At 46.6% G+C, this 21,277-nt stretch overlaps 1 protein-coding gene and 2 long non-coding RNA genes across 4 annotated transcripts in view; 2 read left to right on the top strand and 1 right to left on the bottom strand.

Moving 5' to 3' along the window:
• Nucleotides 1–21,277, top strand: part of LOC142786363 (uncharacterized) — a 230,395-nt gene that overhangs the window by 49,381 nt on the left and 159,737 nt on the right. The gene's annotated exons all lie outside the window — the stretch shown is intronic.
• Nucleotides 292–5,600, top strand: LOC142786366 (uncharacterized). The gene is made up of 2 exons (XR_012889025.1): nt 292–652; nt 1,058–5,600. It is a non-coding gene; the product is annotated as an uncharacterized LOC142786366 (long non-coding RNA).
• On the bottom strand, nt 14,797–15,737 carry LOC142786365 (uncharacterized). The gene is made up of 2 exons (XR_012889024.1): nt 15,439–15,737; nt 14,797–15,377 (listed from the first exon to the last, which is right to left on the bottom strand). It is a non-coding gene; the product is annotated as an uncharacterized LOC142786365 (long non-coding RNA).

Raw genomic sequence — 21,277 nt, 5'->3', positions numbered from 1 at the left:
TAGACATTGCAGCATATGGCACCAGGTTACACAAAGAAAACACACAGAAAAGAACGACAAAAGCGCTGAACTTCGACTCGGAGTTAAAGCTCAGCGACAGTGATGCTCTTTGTAGGTGTGTTCTTTCTGTAACCTGGTGTGCGCTGCCATATGTTATGCAAAAACCAGACAGTACGATAACTTTTTGCTGCAGTAGAAGGGAATACACGCACACGTGAAAGCTTTCACCGATTCTGATGATAGCGGACCAATGTAGTGGGAGGGGGGAAGTAGGATAGTGTCACAGAACGAGCGCTAAACAAGAGCGCGCCGCCAAATCCTTGCGACAACGGGCGGCAGAAACGCCGCGAGGTAAAAAGAAAAAAAAAAGAAAGCAAACATCCAGGGCTCCCGGGCGCGCGCTCTCCCCGCAGAAGCACGGCTTCGCAGACGATCCTCCTCACCCCACATCGGCGGCCCAGCAAGACCGCGATTTTTCTCGAACGAAGGAGGCGGGGTCAGACCGAGTGAATCATCCTCGGGAGAGGGCAGTCGAACCGTCTCGTGCCTCTCCCCAGCCTTCGCTGCGTATCGCGCCGACGAAATGACGAGAAACATCTGGAAAGTCGCGCGCAAGGTATTTAACCGAGCAGCCGAGACGAGAAATCAGGAGGTGACGGAAGTTAACGCCAGAGCGCGTAGGAATTCCGCCGTGTAGTCGGCGAAGGTTCTGCCCGTAGTGACAGAACAGGAGGTGACGGAAGTTAACGCCAGAGCGCGTAGGAATTCCGCCGTGTAGTCGGCGAAGGTTCTGCCCGTAGTGACAGAACAGGAGGTGACGGAAGTTAACGCCAGAGCGCGTAGGAATTCCGCCGTGGAGTCGGCGAAGGTTCTGCCCGTAGTGACAGAACAGGAGGTGACGGAAGTTAACGCCAGAGCGCGTAGGAATTCCGCCGTGTAGTCGGCGAAGGTTGTGCCCGTAGTGACAGAACAGGAGGTGACGGAAGTTAACGCCAGAGCGCGTAGGAATTCCGCCGTGGAGTCGGCGAAGGTTCTGCCCGTAGTGACAGAACAGGAGGAGACGGAAGTGAGCGCCAGAGTGCGTAGAGAGTCCGCCGTGTAGTCGGCGAAGTTTGTGGTCCGTAGGGACGGCTCGAGCTACAGGCAAGAGTGTGTGTGTTTACCGCTATCGAGCGAAGACCCGTGGCAACCGCTGCGTGTGTGAAGCCGACGTTTTCCGGCGAAGAAGTTGAAGTTTGAAGAGTGGCCAATTGAAGACGGGAGTTTTCCTGGAAGAGAAACTCCGGCGAGGTTTCCTGGAAGAGAAACTTCGAAGGCGCGGAACGACAACAACGCTGGACTTTGAGTGAGTGATTCTCGGAAGAGTATCATTGAGACTTTTGTTCCAAGGACTTTGGACTGAATAGGTTTTATATCTCTTTAGTCTTTAAGTGTCTTGGTTGTTCAATGCATGCGACTGCATTGTAGTGCGTATCGTTGTCTGTGTCCGTTGTTTCAAGTGTGGTTGATTGTACTGTGTAGTACATTGTCTGTTTGGTGACGTCTTGTATGTAACTATTGTGGAGTGTGCATACGTGTGTATTGTTTTTGATCTGCCGTTAATGAGAATATAATTTTGTTTGTTTATCAACTCTCGGCTCTGTCTTGTTCTTTGGGCCACAGCCGGCGTCCGCTGGCGCACCAATAAGGACCACTTCTAAATTGTCCACGCTTTCGTGGTGCGGTTCGGGGGGCCGATACTTCGGCTCTTGGAATTAGCCCGGCGATCGCCTCCCTAATTAACGGGACAGGTGTGACAATTAATCTGGCGTCCGCGACATAGGACCTTTTGGTGCACAGTGTGTCCAAAGTAGTGAGAAAGAGCCTCGAGTTGTTGATAGTGCTATCGGAACGATTTTGTGGGTTGTTCAGTGTTCTCGTTAACGAGTGCAGGGGAGTGCTCCGATAGACTGATCTAGGCAGATACTTTTTGCACGCGGCAAGGTTTTATTTGCGAGACACCATGGATCTCGAAAAGTTAGTTGCTCTTGGTGAAAAGATGGGTCTTTCTGGCGCCGAACTACGGAAGTGGGTCACCCAGAGGGAAAAAGAAGAAAAAGCAGCCGAGCTGGAAAAAGAGAGGTTGGCGGTCGAAAGAGCCAAAGCGGAAAAAGAAGCTGAGTTGGAGAGAGAGAAGTTGGCAGCCGAAAGGGCGAGAGAAGAAAGAGAAGCGAGGGAGCGACAGCTGAAGGAAGAAAGAGAGGCAAAGGAGCGACAGCTGAAAGAAGAAAGAGAGGAAAGGGAGCGGCAGCGGCAGCACGAGATGGAACTCGAGCGGCTCCGTTTGCAACAGCGAAGCGAAGCTCCCGTCCAAGCTAGAGTTGAAAGCAGCGAACGGGAAGATCACGGCTTCCGCTTGAACCCAAGCAAGCTGCTCGTAGCGTTTGATGAAAGGAAGGACGACCTAGACGCGTACCTCCACAGATTTGAGACGATTGCGAAGAGCCAGAATTGGCCGGAACATCAATGGGCAACTGCTTTAAGTACCTGCTTGAGTGGTGAAGCGCTCAGTGTGTACGGTAGGCTGACGCCGACCGATGCAGCCAACTATGCAAAAGTGAAAGCTGCTTTGCTGAAGCGATTTAGATTTACCGTGGAAGGATTCCGGGACAGATTTCGGACAGGAAAGCCAGCTGATGGTGAGACGGCTACGCAGTATGCCGCCCGACTTTGCCACTATTTCGACAGATGGATTGAACTTTCAGGGACAGCACAGGAGTACGATGAGCTTAGAGAGCTGCTAATTAAAGAACAATTTCTTACTAGTTGCCACCCAAGCCTGTCGCTGTATTTGAAAGAGAGGAAGGCGGAGTCATTTGAAGGAATGCTTGAATTGGCTGATCAATTCTTGGAAGCGCAAGGTGGCACTAATTTGGCCAAGGTAAAGAAGGAGTGCCCCGACGATTCGAAGAAATTGGCTCCCGAAGAAAAGAAGCGTGCACCTGAGAGCATTCCGCGATGTTTTCTGTGCAACCGAGTGGGTCATCGCGCGAAAAACTGTCGAACGATCTTTACGAGCCCTACGGTTGTAAAATGTTTCAAGTGTGGTCAGACTGGGCACAAAGCAGATGCATGTCGGAACGGAGTGAGTCAAACTCACCAGGTATCCTGTGTGCAAGCAGCACCGAAATCTGATAATAATGCCGTCACTGATGGATTCGTAGAGTTGAAGAATGGGGAGAAAATTCCTATTGTGGGGGCTGTAATGTCAAAGCAGCCAACCGGTGTTACGAAGGGAATGCCAACGCTTCCTGGAAAGATTGCAGGCAAGAAGATTACGGTTCTAAGAGACACCGGTAGCTCCACGGTTATCGTGAGGAGAAGTTTGGTACGGGAAAGAGAGTTGACAGGCAGAACGAAACCGGTTTGCCTAATTGACCGTACGGTCCGGATGCTTCCCGAAGCAGAAATTGAGGTTGAAACCCCGTACTTCAGCGGGAAGATTACTGCGTTGTGCATGACGACCCCCCTGTATGACCTTGTCATCGGAAACATCGACGGGGCGCGAGGGCCAAGTGATCCAGAATGTTTGGGAGAAGACCCGAAGATAGAGCCCTCGCCAACACAGCGGCCGCGAGATACAGTGGAGGAGCATCCCGTGACGGATCTCACTAGAGCCCAAGGTGAAGCTGCGGCGCAAGAGACAGCGAAGGAGAAGACGATCGTGTCGAATAAGTTCACGGGCCGAGCAACCGGACTTACGTCGGCACGACCTCAACCGACCGACAGTGTAAAGGAGACGGAGTTGGCCAGCCGGGAAAAATGTAGAGGCATGATCAAGCGGGTAAATAAACAGACAGGACCCGTCGAATGTAATGACGCGTTAACGGTGTCGGAAGTGACAACGATGGCTGAGACGCCGCCTCAGATATCGTCGTTGGAAAGGGCTCGCCGAAAGGGAACGTGGAAAAACAAGAAAAAGTCGAGCGAGCACCGCAAGAAGGGACGCAAGCGCAGCTCGAAACACACGGGATAGGTGCTGAGGTGGAATCAGAATGTGTCTGGCAGGGCTGAGTGACATATGTTGTGTTAAGGTTCTTGTTATCCTGTGTCTCAAGTGTATGTCGAGTGAGTCAGTGTTCTGTGCGATGGTGTGATGTATGGTGTTGTATAATTGTTGGATAGACAGAACTTTGTACGGGTGTATTGTTTAGAATGTGTGATGAAGTGTTGTAGGCATGTACCTGTGGCTATATTTCATGTGTTGTGGAATTGAACTACAATGTACGATTGTATTGAGTGATATATAGTGAATGTGAAGTGTCATGAGCGACGGATTGTGTTACAGTCTGTGAGAATGTGTGGTGACTGTTCGCGCTCGTCTGTGTGGTTTTTGAATATTATGAGATAATATTCTTAAAGTGGGGGGCAGTGTCACAGAACGAGCGCTAAACAAGAGCGCGCCGCCAAATCCTTGCGACAACGGGCGGCAGAAACGCCGCGAGGTAAAAAGAAAAAAAAAGAAAGCAAACATCCAGGGCTCCCGGGCGCGCGCTCTCCCCGCAGAAGCACGGCTTCGCAGACGATCCTCCTCACCCCACATCGGCGGCCCAGCAAGACCGCGATTTTTCTCGAACGAAGGAGGCGGGGTCAGACCGAGTGAATCATCCTCGGGAGAGGGCAGTCGAACCGTCTCGTGCCTCTCCCCAGCCTTCGCTGCGTATCGCGCCGACGAAATGACGAGAAACATCTGGAAAGTCGCGCGCAAGGTATTTAACCGAGCAGCCGAGACGAGAAATCAGGAGGTGACGGAAGTTAACGCCAGAGCGCGTAGGAATTCCGCCGTGTAGTCGGCGAAGGTTCTGCCCGTAGTGACAGAACAGGAGGTGACGGAAGTTAACGCCAGAGCGCGTAGGAATTCCGCCGTGTAGTCGGCGAAGGTTCTGCCCGTAGTGACAGAACAGGAGGTGACGGAAGTTAACGCCAGAGCGCGTAGGAATTCCGCCGTGGAGTCGGCGAAGGTTCTGCCCGTAGTGACAGAACAGGAGGAGACGGAAGTGAGCGCCAGAGTGCGTAGAGAGTCCGCCGTGTAGTCGGCGAAGTTTGTGGTCCGTAGGGACGGCTCGAGCTACAGGCAAGAGTGTGTGTGTTTACCGCTATCGAGCGAAGACCCGTGGCAACCGCTGCGTGTGTGAAGCCGACGTTTTCCGGCGAAGAAGTTGAAGTTTGAAGAGTGGCCAATTGAAGACGGGAGTTTTCCTGGAAGAGAAACTCCGGCGAGGTTTCCTGGAAGAGAAACTTCGAGGGCGCGGAACGACAACAACGCTGGACTTTGAGTGAGTGATTCTCGGAAGAGTATCATTCAGACTTTTGTTCCAAGGACTTTGGACTGAATAGGCTTTATATCTCTTTAGTCTTTAAGTGTCTTGGTTGTTCAATGCATGCGACTGCATTGTAGTGCGTATCGTTGTCTGTGTCCGTTGTTTCAAGTGTGGTTGATTGTACTGTGTAGTACATTGTCTGTTTGGTGACGTCTTGTATGTAACTATTGTGGAGTGTGCATACGTGTGTATTGTTTTTGATCTGCCGTTAATGAGAATATAATTTTGTTTGTTTATCAACTCTCGGCTCTGTCTTGTTCTTTGGGCCACAGCCGGCGTCCGCTGGCGCACCAATAAGGACCACTTCTAAATTGTCCACGCTTTCGTGGTGCGGTTCGGGGGGCCGATACTTCGGCTCATGGAATTAGCCCGGCGATCGCCTCCCTAATTAACGGGACAGGTGTGACAGATAGACACAAATGTACTAGATATATACAATAGATATACGCAATATACCGACGATACATCTATATATTGTATAAACAAATCCATGGAAGAGAAACAGGTCGTTGTCCCATTGCTTATGTAGCAAGTGGTACGTAGAATAGTCAATCAATAAACAAAAAGAAAAAAGTTGCAAGCAGGATGAGGGCACCAATGATTTCTACAGTGTTGTTTTAGGTTCTTTGGTTTCAAAGAAGTCCTATAGAGCGCTTCATGAAGGTTTAGGACAAGCACCTACGATATTTGCCGCAGTAATGGGGCAATGGGTGAACTTTCTGAGGACTCTGAAGTTGTCGTTTCGTCCAGCGCACGCTTTGTTCTGACGAGGGATGAATCGATATTGCTAAAAGCGGAACGCTAATGAAAAGTCTTTCTTACCGCTTATGTTATAGATGCCATTAGCTATATTTACACGTCGACCAGCGGTAGTGGGCAAGGAGTCGGTTAGTAAACGTGAATTTCTATATAGCGGGCTCGGATACTTCGAGAACAGCAGACTACTACAAACCTTGCGTTACGATTGGCCGCGCTTAAAGAAAACGTGTGATCTTGTAATGGAATAAAATAACTCTGAACGATTGGTGCAGTGACTGATGTTTTCACGAGAATTCGCTGCTTCCCAAAGGGATGGTTAACTACTACTACTACTACTACTACTACTACTTATTATTATAATAACAGTAGTATCATTAATAATAACGTTTCCCGTCTCAAAACCACAATATAAGAGACGCCGTACATATGGGCTCCGGGAACTTCGACCATCTATCTGGTGTTCTTTAACGTGAGCCTACATCGCAACGCACAAGCGTCTCTGAGGCCAGGATCAACCGCGATCTTCGGCTCAGCAGATGAGCGTCTTAACAAGTGCTCCGCGTCGAACAGAAAGGTTAAGCGAAAGGCAGTGATACGTGAGTGTGCACTTCTCCTTGCTGTGCGAATGAGGGTCGTAGCTGCAGTTTCAAAAGGAAAGTGCTGGGATCCGCAGCCACGGCATAAAGTAACTCCTGAAAGGATGCAGCAAATAACAATGACACAAGTACGTGACTCACGGATCTCATTATTTTGTGGTCGTGTATACACGTTGTCGTGAAAATTCACAGTACTCGAATGTGCTGGTTAGCGGCAACTTCAATTTATCCCCTTCCATCGAAAAACAAATTGTGAATAGCCTTGTTATAGATGATTCTTCACCCTTTTCTTGGCTGTACTTTTTTTTTTAAGTGAACCTGTTCACTTTTTTATTGGATACAAACATATTGTAACCAATCAACGGAGCCGCTAAGAGTTCATGGCATCTTTTTTTTTTATTCTAGTGCACCGCAGGTATTGGTTTTACACTATTATATTATAATATTTATTGACTAACTTTAGTTCACACTGAAATTTTCAAGGTTTAGTATTCATAAATAGGCTGTCCTTGCGCCTCCAACATTACAATATTAGCCCATTTCAAAATTTTTTATGTTTAAGCATTCCCGGATCTTTACTGTGAGCAACCTCCGTATTCGGAAGGTACTACATTCCCAAACATTTAAGCTGACCCATCTTCAAGCTATAAAATTTTGGTTCACTCACAAAATCTTCAAATTGATGGACTCCAAAATTTTTCAGCGAATTGAGCTCAAGGTTTTTTTTACTTAGGACGTCCCCCTAAAACATGCAGCTGGCTCTGCAACAAATGTCCATTTTGATCACTCAAATTAAGTTCGTCCTTGTCAGTATCGGCTTCCTCACGCATCATCGAAGGTGCTTGAAGTATTCCTGTGCACACTTACTGTCTGTTTTTGTTCTTACATTGTCCAAAAATTGCTGCGTTTTCCATTGGGCGGGTTTGAAAAGTACCCAGAGGTGAAGCTAAACGCAGCTAAAGTAACCATGTCATTTCATACTGCCGCTGATGTTGTAGCCAAATTGAATAGAAATACGTGTTTTATCAGAATAATTTTTAATATTGAAGAAAAAATAATCGGCTGCATTTTCGATGGAGGCGGAAATGTTTTAGGCCCATGTGCTCAGATTTGGGTGCATGTTAAAGAACCTCAGGGGGTCGAAATTACCGGTGCCCTCCACGACTGCGTCTCTCATAATCATATGATGATTCTTGTACGTTAAACCCCGCTTATCAATCAATCAAGAATAAATAATATTGTTTTGAATGATGGGGGCCACAGAAATAGGAACGCAATTTCCCCGCCAGGCTGGTTTCTTAGCCACATATAATTTGCGTATAAAACAATAGATCATGTTAGTTTGAGTGCTCCACGAAAAGAGTTGATGTAGAATAGATTGATTCTTGTCAGATCCAGATTTATTTATCAACAGGCCATCAATCAATTGAGCGCAGAGAATAAACGCAGGCGCAGCTTTTTCCCTGAAGCCGCAGATCAAACTCGATTATTAGAGCTTGCATAACGTCATTACACCTTGAGATTGCCATTACCCTTGAACATGAACCGCTTGGCTTCATTATGTCTGGATCTAATTTGTCTGGAGTTATTATGTCTGGAGTACACGCACTGCAAATCAGAATTAGAAGCTTGCATGGAGCATCAGTATAGGTGGCCGATAGCATTAGCAGCGTGCTATACTCGGCGACAACTTTTTTTTTTTTTTTTGCAGCACTGGGGAAGCTACGGAACCGAAGCGCACGCCTGCTACGGCGCGGAAAAAGAGCCCTTTGGTTTACGCATAATTTTTTGTAAGTTTGCGTTCCTGAAATATGATGCTGTATTCATTATGAGAATCGAACAGTTGCAGTAAGATGGGGGTAAAATACAGTAGCTGTTCACTTTACAGGAATACCTTCTTTTTGACTGCATTTAATAAGGCAGCACCACCTTTTCTGTATACGCCCGGTTTTAGCACAGTAAACGTAGCGTCCATGACGTTTAGTGGCTAAGTGTACAACCAAGAACGCGTTGTTTAGTTCTCGAAGAAAAATGTAGGCGTAATAGGGCGCTAAACTGTACACTGAGTCACCAAAAGTTTTTCCCATTTACAGTTTTTATATTTGATTTTCTCAATAATTAAACAGTGCAAGCGAGCGATATCTCAAGCAGTCGCAGGCTGCCCCTCTACTTGCGCAGCAAAAGGAATGAGCGAAAACTACGCCTCCATTGCCTTCTCTCTTTACAATGCTAAGATGAGTTGTCGAGGAGTATCGTGACAGAACTAAGATCATGCTCGTAGCTTCACCATGCACTTCGTATATGCAGGCGCCACGTGCGTTTTGTGGGCACTTGGAGTGCCTCGATGTGCACCAGCTTGCTGGTGGGGGAAGACCCGTGCGGGAATGGCTGTTATGACAGAAAGCCGTGGAGATAGCGTATACTTGATTTGCAAATAATGCAAAAAATACCACCTAATGCGCCAAAACTGCAGTCAAGAGTAGCCAGCAATAGCCTTTGCGCCAAGCTGATATTCATGTCGCCACATGAAGCCGTAAAGTAGTGGATTTGGCGCAAAGCAGCCGTCAATGGCAACTCTGAAAACGCCCCAGCGTGGTGGTCTAGTAGCTAAGGTACTCGGCTGCTGACCCGTAGGTCGCACGACCGTATCTCGCGCCTGGGACGGCTGCATTTCCGATGGAGGCGGAAATGTTGAAGGCCCGTGTGCTCAGATTTTGGTGCACGTTAAAGAACCCCCAAGTGATCGAAATTTCCGGAGCCTTTCACTACGGCGTCTCTCATAATCATATGGCGGTTTTGGGACGTTAAACCCCACATATTATACAACTCTGAAAACTTGCATACGAAAGCAAAAAAAAAAAAGCACTTATGATGAAGTTTTTGCTTCACTTCCTTGCGGGGTACTTGTAAAAATAATAAAAAAAGAAGGAAGAAAGAAGAAAATTGCTATAGAGCTTTCGCCACAAGAAGAAATTTAGTTGTAGCAAGCTTTCATGCACGCTGGAAACAAAAAAAGGGTGCGAGGGAAGGCTATTATAAAGCACCCTTGACATCGCCAATGTTCGTGATAAGGTCTATGTCGATCGCTGCGCCTTGGCGAAAGAAGGCTCAATGAAACCCTAGTCACGTACTTCATGTTTTTAAGATTCAAGCGTCCTTGTTGAATTCTGATAGGATAAGCACAGTGCTGCGCGTAGAGGCCCAGAAAGATTACACCGGCGTATAAATTTTAGAAGCAATATTTTTAATACGACGCGATAAGACAGGTATTTCGTAGTTTTGAAACAAGGCATTGGAAGTTATATTAGTCAGAGAGCAAAAGACAGTATGGGATGATTGTATCGCCACGCGATTCAGCTTGTCTTATAACTGACACCGTTAAAAATTGCCTTAATTGAAATAGTTATATGTTGAGCCTAATAATAGTCGTAGGAGTAGTGGTATTAGCAGTATCAGTATAGTAGCAATGGTAGCAGTAGTAGTATCAAAAGAATAGTACCACTAGTAATAATAGTTGCAACAAAATTACTGGTAGTTGGTCGCATAACGAATTAAGTAAATATAAAGGATGGAAAATACTTTCTTTAGACGCCCCCGATGATTGTTGTCAATGCAAACGAATGGCCGAACACTTCACGAAATCTATGCTGTGTAATAACTGAGCAGCGTGTTGGAAGAACATTTTTGCTGAAGTGACGATCAGCTGCATAGCGTATTTCCTTTCATTAAGAACTTCTGCGGAGAACAGAGTTGCTAAGCGTGATACTTTTGATGATAATAAAGCACGAGGTTGACTTGTACAGGATTACTTCTGATAGGTGGCATCCACTGATGTGCACTCTTTGCAATATGGTCAAGAAATTAGACGCTGCTTCGCGCAGAGCCCGTTTTTAGTGGCAGCGAAAGCATCACCACCAGCCACCGAAAAAAAAAAGCACAGCGTGCTTTGTTTTGGACAATAAATCTTTCTTTAATGAAAGTTGTGTGATTTTAAAGTTCCTATAGAATTTGTGCACGAACTGCACTTTCTAAACTTGGTTGTAAACTACTTAATATTTGTAATTTACATACTCATGCTCATCGTATGTAAACTTCGTACGTAAACTACATGATAAACTACGTCAACTCCATATTGCAAAATACGTAAGCTTTGCAGACGTCTTATGAGTAGGAAAGTTTATATTCACATTCACCGTATGTGAACATGGTAAACTTCATATTGTAAACCCCATATCATTTCATGTTGACTACGTTGTAGATGACGTAACTTTTGTAAACTTCCTCAAGCAAAGCTACGTACACACCCTTATTGAAAAACTTAATGTTGAGGTGGAAATGCATCGCCACATCTGTAATGGCATTTGTGTTAACAATTAAAAAAACTCGTTATTTCACTCTTCGTTGTTGAATTCGAGCAAATTGTTTGTATTATAAAACTGTGGTTTGTGCCAATTTATGACGTATGAATTTTCTTTAAAATGATGTCGCTCATCATTCACTTCTTACACAGATGAAAACAATTTAAAGGCGCACATAAATGTACGTCTAGGTAAAACACTGTCGGGGATAGAAGCACGCCATCTAGCAGCCGATTTGGTAGCTCACTATTCACTAGCGGAGTTCAGTTAACTTACTGCCTGCATTCCACGTGGCTAACTAATCAGCCAACTTGGGAACGGATCGCGTTGTGTTTGGGCAGCGGTGAATTGCTACCCAAGCTTCGTGAGCGAGTTTTCACTGCACCACGCAGTATAATGCGGTGAAAGACCGAAAGGCGTTTGTATAGGCTGTTGGCTCACATTTAGAGGGGCCGTCCGTGTCTACAATGTACCACAATCTAACGGCGTCACCATTACGCTGTTCATCGACCAAAAGCCCCCTTGAATGGTATATACGCATGGCAGCTGCTTCGTAAACGAGCTGCCTTAGCGAATGGTCATCGTAATTATCTTACAAAGCATTCACCCTATGTGCACCACGCGCTATAGAAGATCGCTTTTTTTCTCACCTTCCCCAGTCTCGAAATGACCCATGACGCAAAGAACGAAAATTAGGGGAAGATGAAACCTTGCGATGAAAAAAACCTTATGCCGGCGCTTAGAGCTCCAGCAGACGTTTCAACATCTAAGCTTATCTTCATCAAGGCTGGAACATATTTTATTTGCGCGGAGAAAATTAGTTCCAGCCTTGATGAAGACAAGCTTACATGTTGAAACGTCGGCTGGAGTGCACAAACCTTGCTGAAGATTTTTTTTTAATGCATAATGCCTAAGCCTTTCGCAGTCTGCCGTATGGAAACAATTGTACTCCTTGCTTCGTGTTATCGCAAATACAGCTAATGGCAAAATTTAAGCTTTACATGCATCCTGAAAAGTAAAGGTTTTCTGTTGCTCAATTTGCTAGCATTTTCAAATCAAATGCTAGCTGGTAGAAGCTCACTCGGCCTTGCGTTGCGGATTGTGTTCGCCTCGCACGTGCCTCATGATTCATTCCAACACCGCAGAGAAAAACTAAAACAGCGGCATATCACATTACAAGCGCCCGTCAGCTTCCGAATTCTTGGTAGGCTGTCTAGCGTTCAACGCTCGCGTTACGTTAGGGCCCAGTGTTGTCGGTTGCTATCGCTTGATCCTTTATTCGTAAGGTACACGCTTAGCTTGTGCCGCAGTCAAAAAAGCTTGCACAAGGGAAAATAAATATTGAACATTAGCTTGTATTAACGAGGTACACATAAAAAATAACGATAATGACGACACAGGCGTCAATAAAGGTAGGCACTAAACTTCCAACGGTTTATTTCATGCCCTTGGCATCCCTCTTATACGTGCGTAAAAACACAACTCAGCTTTGACGTTGTCTCATTCCAAGACGTGCCATATCTTTATCCGTCAGGGCAATTGGTGGCGAACTCACACACAAGTGTCGCAAATCTGCTATAGCTTTAGCTTCTTTAATTTTGCGTGACAGCCGATTCCGAGACGGGGCAATAACAATCCAGCCGTATAGATCAGGGGAGCACCCACAACCTTTGAAGTGCGCTGCTATAGGAACCCTCCCGGTGAAAGTTTATTCCGTTGTAGTCGTGTTCCCGTAGTCTATCATTAAGACGCCACTCGGTCTGCCCTATACAGTACTTCCCGCACGATAATATTAACTTGTAGACAATGATAGCATCAATCGCAGATTTTTTTTCCTTCCTCTTCTTCGTTTTTTTTTTGACGGTGTGGTGTCGTGATCTCCGCAATAAAACGTAGTGTCGCGAAGCAAACTGAAACTTCACTTGCTACTCGGCTTGCGTTCTTGCGCATGCTGCTGCAAACGGTCGTGGCGGATGCAGCTTAGCAGCGTGACGCAAAATGTTGAAAAGAGTGCGACGTAAACAGCTAGTCGCGTGTGCGGGCGTCGCCACACGTTGAAACAGGAAGCGGTGTAGGTTTCATACGCTAACTGTGGCTCAACTGCCGCCAATGGAACTAGAATAGATCTGTCACACATTGCAGCGCTGTGGTGCACCCGTCACTTAGTGCCTATTGCAGATATTTTAAGCCATAGATTCTTCTAGAGACCCTTTGTAAACCGGTAGAAGTGATACCCCTTGAACCGAGCGGAATATAAATGTGTCGGTCATAAAACTATCGTCATATGCGTGCGCAGGGTGGTGAAAGCTCATCGCAAATCACCCCCTCCCTCGCCGTAATAAACCAATGTAGGGGTGGACTTTGGGCCTCCCAATTCTTAGTTGAATAAGGGGTGCCGCCCCCCCTGCCAAACATCCCGCCGTGCGCAAACCAATCATTAACGCAACATGCAGTGTGATCCAGGCGCCTTCCGTTTCTCTTGGGCAAAGAACGGTCAAGGCAAAGGATCGAAGCAATGATCTCATCGATCTCGATAAGGGGTGCGCCCTTCAGCTGGGTTCAATGTGCTTTTACTTACGTTTGCTTTTCAAGTAAAATAGCCTTGAAAAAGTACGCTGGCGTGCATATATGTCCGTTGAGAACTGCAATAAAAGATCTAAAGCCATTACACTACGAAGGGGAGCGTACGTCAGCTCCTCCGTCGTGCCAATTTGCATTGCAAACAAACATGGTAAATATCAGAAAGGGCCGCTGTCACGTATCGTGTGCCCCAAAAACGGCGTAAAGGGCCCCCATTTCAGAACCACATGCCTATGGCATAGCATACATGAGCCCGATGTCGTGGATTTGCTGCCCCGCCATTAGTGTTTAATTACTATCAGCGCTTAATTACTAATGTAAAAACGATCTTCCTTATGCGTTCTTTTTTTTTTTGGTGGGTAAGTCCTTCATTCTGCAAGTTCACAGGCCTCTGTGGCTCGCTGGCCTTTATCGAGAAGTGCTCTCTAGCTAATTATAGAGATCTCCTTTGTAGAAACCGCATTGCTCGATTTGTTTCGTAGCATCCACAGTGAAGAGGGCTAGTTAGGAGGTTAGGTTACAGGTTACGCGTCTATGCTACCAACGCGAGAGCTGCTCGCCTCTCGAACCGTGTGAAGATATGCGCTAGTGGAAGAAGGATGAGTGTTACTGAGTGTCTGGAGGCGCGGAAATCTGGTTCCGTATATGCGTCCATACGCGAAGTCCCTGATAGCCAAAAGACCGAAAGTAAACTGTCCGCTCTTTCGTGGAGCAGCTTGGGGGGAGATAGGGGGGGTACGTCAGCCCTTAAAATCAGCCTGGTGATTCTATCCCTAATAACAGGACTAGTGGCAATTCTTCTATGTCATAGGAGCTTTCCAATCACGATGTCCCTGCTTATCAGCGTGTGATTTTGGTACGTCCATCTGAGAGTTTGCATCTATGGTTTTACGCGATATGGTTATGAGGGGCACCATAGTGAATAGGTCCGGAAATTTCGAGTGTCTGACACCACACACTGACATCACAGAGCACACAGGCATCTAGCATTTTGCCCCCATGACAATGCGACCACCACGACCGGTATTGAATTCACGCCCTTCAGCCGAGCACTGTTCCGCCGAGGCCGTTCAACGTTTTCGATAGGTGAGTTGTTTCCCACTTAAAAGGTTCTAAAAGGGGCGCGAAAAGAGAAAGACGTAATTGAAACATTGCGGAAAAGCGAGCGCCACCTGCCGTCTAAACAGGGAAGCAGCGCTCGCGCTTTTGGTTGGAAAGGCATTCGTGAACTAACATGTGCTAGGCAGCGTTCGGCGGCTCGCGTGCGCTTGTTTTATTGATTTAATGTTGTTTCTTTGCCGGAAACGTGCGTTGCTTACGGAAACAACATGATAGAAGAAGAAAACATCCCGTTTGCGTTTGTGGAAACGGGATGGAGCGAGGATTTTTCGCGTTGCAGCCTGAGCAACGACGACGTGTGGCGGTACCTACACTCCGCTACTTCGACCGTTCGCCAGGCTCATCGCGGCTGGTCCTTCGAGGAAGAAGGATACGTCAAACACTTGAAGTTGAACCTCCAAACATCTGATGACGAACTAGGTCTGGTGAGAGCGGCGTGCGCACCGTCCATGAAGTCCGGCGTGTATGTAACAACGGCATAGTTCGTCGTGGCTACCGGTCGCATCGTCGGCTATGGCGACGCACAGCAGCATCGCCGCGACTTCTCACGTAGGTGAACACACTGGGGACGAAGTCAGGATGGTTCTTGAACTTTGACGGCCGTCCTGCAGTAAACGTGATTTCTGATTGCACAAACCAAGTTATAAGCACTTAAAATTACCGTACCTGTTATGAAATGCGCGCTGCAGATCCGAGAATGTTTGTTGGGCGCCCACGGCGAACCGTCGGCATTCTGTCTCCTCACAGCAGCTACCCAAGCATCTCTCTTTTCGGCACGTAGCCTAGCGGACGGGAACCTGTAGAAATGCGTGCTTCCTTTCTGAGTAAAATAATTCGTGCAGCCGTAGGCCACACGGTGCGCTGGCATTTCTGTACGCTGCTAAAGCGAGGCGACTTAGTTCAGTGACGGCACAGAGATGCACGAGTGACGGCCGGCCCGGCTCGTGTTTTCCAACCAAAACCAAAGCGCCCATAGAGGTCGCCAGCTGCGCCGTTACCGCGCATGCGCAGAAGCTTTTCCGCAAATGGTCAATTGACGCACGGGTGTGTCGCCTCGACGCGCTAGTTTTTCCTGTATTATTGGCGCACCACGGGCGGGAGTCAAGTTTGTTTGTTTTTTCTTCGTGGGCCGAGATTTCAGTAAATGTCACGTTGCTTCCAAACTTTCGTTGAAGTGATGGTACGAAATGGTGCGTTATATCAGCGCTTGTCTGACTTGATGCGCTCGTTGAATGCGCGGTAAAGCTAGGCCAGTCTGGCATTGACAGATGTGGACCTGGACTATCACTCAGATATGTAAAGCACTCAGTAGTTCATGCTGCTGCTGAGGGACTATATGCTGTGTACACTACCGATGACCGCACATTACCGATGACTGTGGTGAACAAGATATAATGAGAAATGAGCATAAAAAAGTCCGATTAATGCGCAGCCTAAATTAGACGGGCTGCCGTTAACCATCCTGCAAGCGAAAAGACAACACAATTGATGAGAGGTGCTTGCATGCGTATGCACTTAACAGCGATTAAATCTCGCCAAACTACGCCATCAAAATGAAAGTGCACTAGCTTTTATATCGCTTTATTTGCAATTTATGAGCTGGAAATGATCGATTGCTTGTTCTACCTGGTTAGCCTCTCTGTGTATGCGTATATCACTGATATTTTCATCCCAGTGCTTTTTTTCTTTTCAATGCTTGAACGGCATTTTTTTTCGTTATTTCATTCATTCATGCATTATACTTTGATAGTATGCGTTTGCATACATCAACTAGAGCAACGGAGTTTGCGAGCAGCTCTCTACATCAATCTCTCTGGGAGATCCTTGTTGAACAGTTCGTAATGCATATTTTTTGCTCAACGTGTGCTATGAAAGGAGTACGTTCGTGATTGAAGCGGCATAATAAGCATTGCACAGGTGCTCATCAAGTACCTCAGTGAGTTTTGCCGACGCTTAGATAAATGAACCTACCGTTCTTAATGCTAATTGATTGATTTGTGGGGTTTAACGTCCCAAAACCACCATTTGATTATGAGAGACGCCGTAGTGGAGGGCTCCGGAAATTTAGACCACCTGGGGTTCTTTAACGTGCACCCAAATCTGAGTACACGGGCCTACAACATTTCCGCCTCCATCGGAAATGCAGCCGCCGCAGCCGGGAATCGAACCCGCGACCTGCGGGTCAGCAGCCGAGTACCTTAGCCACTAGACCACCGTGGCGGGGCTACCGTTCTTAATGCTGTTTCTCTCAACTGGGTGGGTTAGTTTTTAAAAATTATTAGTTGACAAGCTTGGTTTGTTAGTTTTCAATGGTTAATAACTCACATCATCTATAGGCTTAAACATGCGGTCCATCTATCGAAGCTACAAGTAGCCCATCTGTTACAATCCTGTACACCAAACTTTCATTCTAAGTTGTCACCTCCGTCCACGCCTGGTTTCGTTGTTTGAACATTTCGATAACGATTATACTCACGAATGCATCGCAAATATGGGAGGTTCCGTTGCTGTCAGTGCGGGTGCTACCCTGAGTGATCGTTGGCCCGCAAGGCATCGGAAGCTCTTTCGGGTTTCGTGAAACCATCTGACCCGTGTAAACGCCCTATTGCAGGTGGCACCGTCTGCACTCGTGCGAGCATTCAGCTCAGTTTTACCCCTGAACCTCTCTTCTCTAATCTTTCTAAGCCGCTTCCGATGTACACGCGTTCCTGGATAGCATCTCTGCCCCCTTCTATACATCTCCAACGAACGAACCTTCGTCACTTCCCCTTAGAGCGCATGCTCGGAATAGACTTCATCCATCAGGATCAATTTTCGCCTTTTTTTTCTAACTTAGTCGCCCCGACACCGTATTTCTCATCGAATTATCCCTTCTTAACACCATGTCAGATCTTCTTGTTCATCGATCAAAGACGCCAAATCCGCTGCGGACAGAACCTGTACACCACCTAACGAAATAAAAAAGGTCAATCAGTGGTTTTCCCTTCTTTCGCGCGCGCATTTGGTGAGAAAATATTGGTCCATCATAGTGAGAAAGGATTCCTGCGAACTTTCGTGACAGGGAAACAAAAAGTGAAAGAATGCACACCACTGGGCCAAAAACCTAAAGCTTATAGATAATCCATTTCACATCTAATGGCAGTGGCCCGCCAACACACTGCTCATGGCGTGGCCGTTGGCTTTCCTTCTTATATATTGTTTTTGCGCATGCACTTTTTTTTTGCCCTCCTCATTATATGCAGACAAGGTGCTCAAGCATGCGCCATTCTAAAATAATATATGGCTAGTCTTACCATCCAGAAATTAACATGACTTCTTTTGTATTTAGCTTCCCAGAGAACGATTGAACTAGCGTGTAAAGAATACTAAATTTCCCGCAAAGAAAACGCACCGAAGCAGAAGTAAGGACCGCTAATTGTACTGTTTTAAGTGTATTGTCGTATAATTGCAATACAGATGCGGAGAGCTTAAGGTGGATGAGAAAAGAACATGCCGGGGGCAGAAACCAAGCCTGGAACATTTAAGTTAAGGGTTGCAGGTTCGGCTCCTGTCTGCGCTGCGTGCCAACTTTATCAACCCCCCCCCCCCTTCCCGTGTCCTCCGCCTGCACGGCCCCACCGATGTGGTCTTGTGGATGGTACTCGGCTGCTGACCCGCAGGTCACGGGATCGAATCCCGGCAGCCGTGGCTTCATTTTCGATGGAGACAAGAATGCCGTTAGCCCGTGTTCTCAGATTTGGTGGCACGTTAAAGAACCATACATAAGAAAGGAGATGACAAGGACTTGAAGAATTACAGGCCGATTAGCTTGCTCTCTGTAGTATACAAGCTATTTACAAAGGTAATTGCTAACAGAGTAAAGAAAACATTAGAATTCAATCACCCAAAGGAACAAGCAGGATTTCGAACAGGCTACTCAACAATCGACCACATTCATACTATCAATCAGGTAATAGAGAAATGCTCAGAATACAGCCAATCACTATACATAGCCGTCATTGATTACGAGAAGGCGTTTCATTCGGTAGAAATATCAGCAGTCATGCAGGCACTGCAGAATCAGGGCGTCAATGAAGTATATATAAACATCCTGGAGAAAATCTACAAGGGATCAACTGCTAGCATAGTGCTTCATAAAGAAAGCGACAGAATATAATCAAGAAGGGTGTAAATCATGGGGACACAATCTCGCCAACGCTATTTACCGCGTGCTTACAGGAGGTTTTCAGAAGCCTAGAATGGGAACGGTTAGGGATAAGAGTTAAGGGAGAGCACCTTAATAACCTGCGCTTCGCCGATGACATTGCATTGCTGAGTAACTCAGGAGACAAATTGCAACTGATGATTACGGAGTTAGACAAGGAGAGCAGAAAGGTGGGTCTTAAAATGAATCTGCAAAATAGAAAAGTAATGTACCACAACCTCGGAAAAGAGCAGTGCTTCGAGATGGGTAATAGTGCACTTCAAGTTGTAAAAGACTATGTCTACTTAGGGCAGGTAATAACCGCGGAGCCGAACCACGAGATTGAAGTAACTAGAAGAATAAGAATGGGGTGGAGCACATTTGGCAAGCAATCTCAAATTATGACTGGTAGATTGCCACTTTCCCTCAAAAGGAAGATATATAACAGCTGTATCTTGCCGGTACTTAGCTACGGAGCAGAAACCTGGAGACTTACAAAGAGGGTTCAGCTTATATTGAGGACGACGCAGCGAGCAATGGAAAGAAAATGGTAGGCGTAACCTTAAGAGACAAGAAGAGAGCAGAGTGGATTAGGGAACAAACGGGGGTTAAGGATATCATAGCTGAAATCAAGAAGAAGAAATGTACATGGGCCGGACATGTAGCACGTAGACAGGATAACCGCTGGTCGTTAAGGGTAACTAACTGGATTCCCAGAGAAGGCAAGCGGGTTAGGGGGAGACAGAAGGTTAGGTGGGCAGATGATATTAAGAAGTTTGCGGGTATAAATTGGCAGCAGCAAGCACAGGACCGGGTTAACTGGCGGAACATGGGAGAGGCCTTTGTCCTGCAGTGGACGTTGTCACGCTGCTGCTGCTGCTGCTGCTGCTGCTGCTGCTGCTGCTGCTGCTGCTGCTGCTGCTGATGATGATGATGATGATGATGATGAAAGAACCCCAGGTGGTCTAAATTTCCCGAGGCCTCCACTACGGCGTCTTTCATAATCATATGGTGATTTTAGGGCGTTAAAATCATCATCATCGTCATCATCATTATTATCATCATCTCATGCGCACGCCTATGGCAGTAAATGCTCGTATTTGGCGTTGTCGCGTAGGTTGGATGCCCCGTGGCAAAAACAGAGCGAGATCGTGTTATCGGAAGAAAAACTGTTAGGATAATTACTGAAACTCGAGTGAGTTCACTCGAATAGCACAGAGTTTTCTGTGACCACATTGGATCGTCGTGGCATCTGGCGAAGCAGATCTCAACCGCGCTCTTCCTCCAATGTGGTCTTTGAGATCCGTTCTGGTGGTGCGATGATACATAAAGTTATCCCGAGGATTCAATGCAACAGGACACCGGCACGCCGTAGTGCGAGTGCCGCTATCATACACTGAAGTCACAGACTACAGTCGTCTCTTTAGTATTTTCCACAATGCACAGAAGTCGAAGGCTATGTTCACTTATCAATCTCATTCCTATTACATGCTTCGTTTATGTTTCTGTTCACTGTGTGCTAAGAAAGGATTGACATCCGGCCTTGTTGATAAAACAGATGGGAAGTGATTTATTCAGAATGTTTTTGGTACGGGACAAGACGGTAAGCACACACGCACATGCGCTAATTTTCAACAAAATGCCCGTTTCGGGGAAAAAAAATCTGTGCTAAATCACTTCGCGGTACGTGCGTTATCAGGGCACAATATGGTAACCCAACAAATACAAATGTAAGATGTATTTGTGCAAAGCCACCTATAGTTCGTTTATGAAATGCCCTAAAGGCACAGAACGGATAACACGAGACGCGCATAAGGCTGCTTTTTCAAAACCGGCCCAATTATGCACGGGTTTTTTTGCGCGTCGACCCCATTGAAATGCCGCAGCCACTTCTGCGAGTCAATGCAACTTGTTCAAGCGTATAATCGAATGTAAGACCTTTGGCCTCTAAGCTACCATGAGGCGCAAAGGAATATACCATAACCCATCTTACACTGGCACTTCATATTATTATCAATAAAATAGGCTCCAATCGGAACTGCATGCAGCTAGCCTACCCTGTCTAAATGTAACCTGTACAAGCAGCGTGCTGCGCCGACGTGAATGCACAGCCTTAGCGATTACCGCTACCATCACACTCCGATAGCCTCTAATCTCTCAGACTGCATCAGTACCGCACAAGTCTTATGTTGAAGCTCGAGAGCTTCAAGAGAGCTCGAGAGCATTCGTGGTGCTACGTTGCAATCTCGGCCTGCCGGCCTTCGGAAACGATTGTGGAGTGGTTTGAGTTTTTCAAAAGGCTGATTAGGTAATAAACTCTTT

Source organism: Rhipicephalus microplus, unplaced genomic scaffold (assembly GCF_043290135.1).
Source record: "Rhipicephalus microplus isolate Deutch F79 unplaced genomic scaffold, USDA_Rmic scaffold_23, whole genome shotgun sequence".
Lineage (NCBI taxonomy): Eukaryota > Metazoa > Arthropoda > Arachnida > Ixodida > Ixodidae > Rhipicephalus > Rhipicephalus microplus.
Note: the sequence above shows the minus strand (reverse complement) of the source record. Positions and strands in the feature narration are given on the sequence as shown.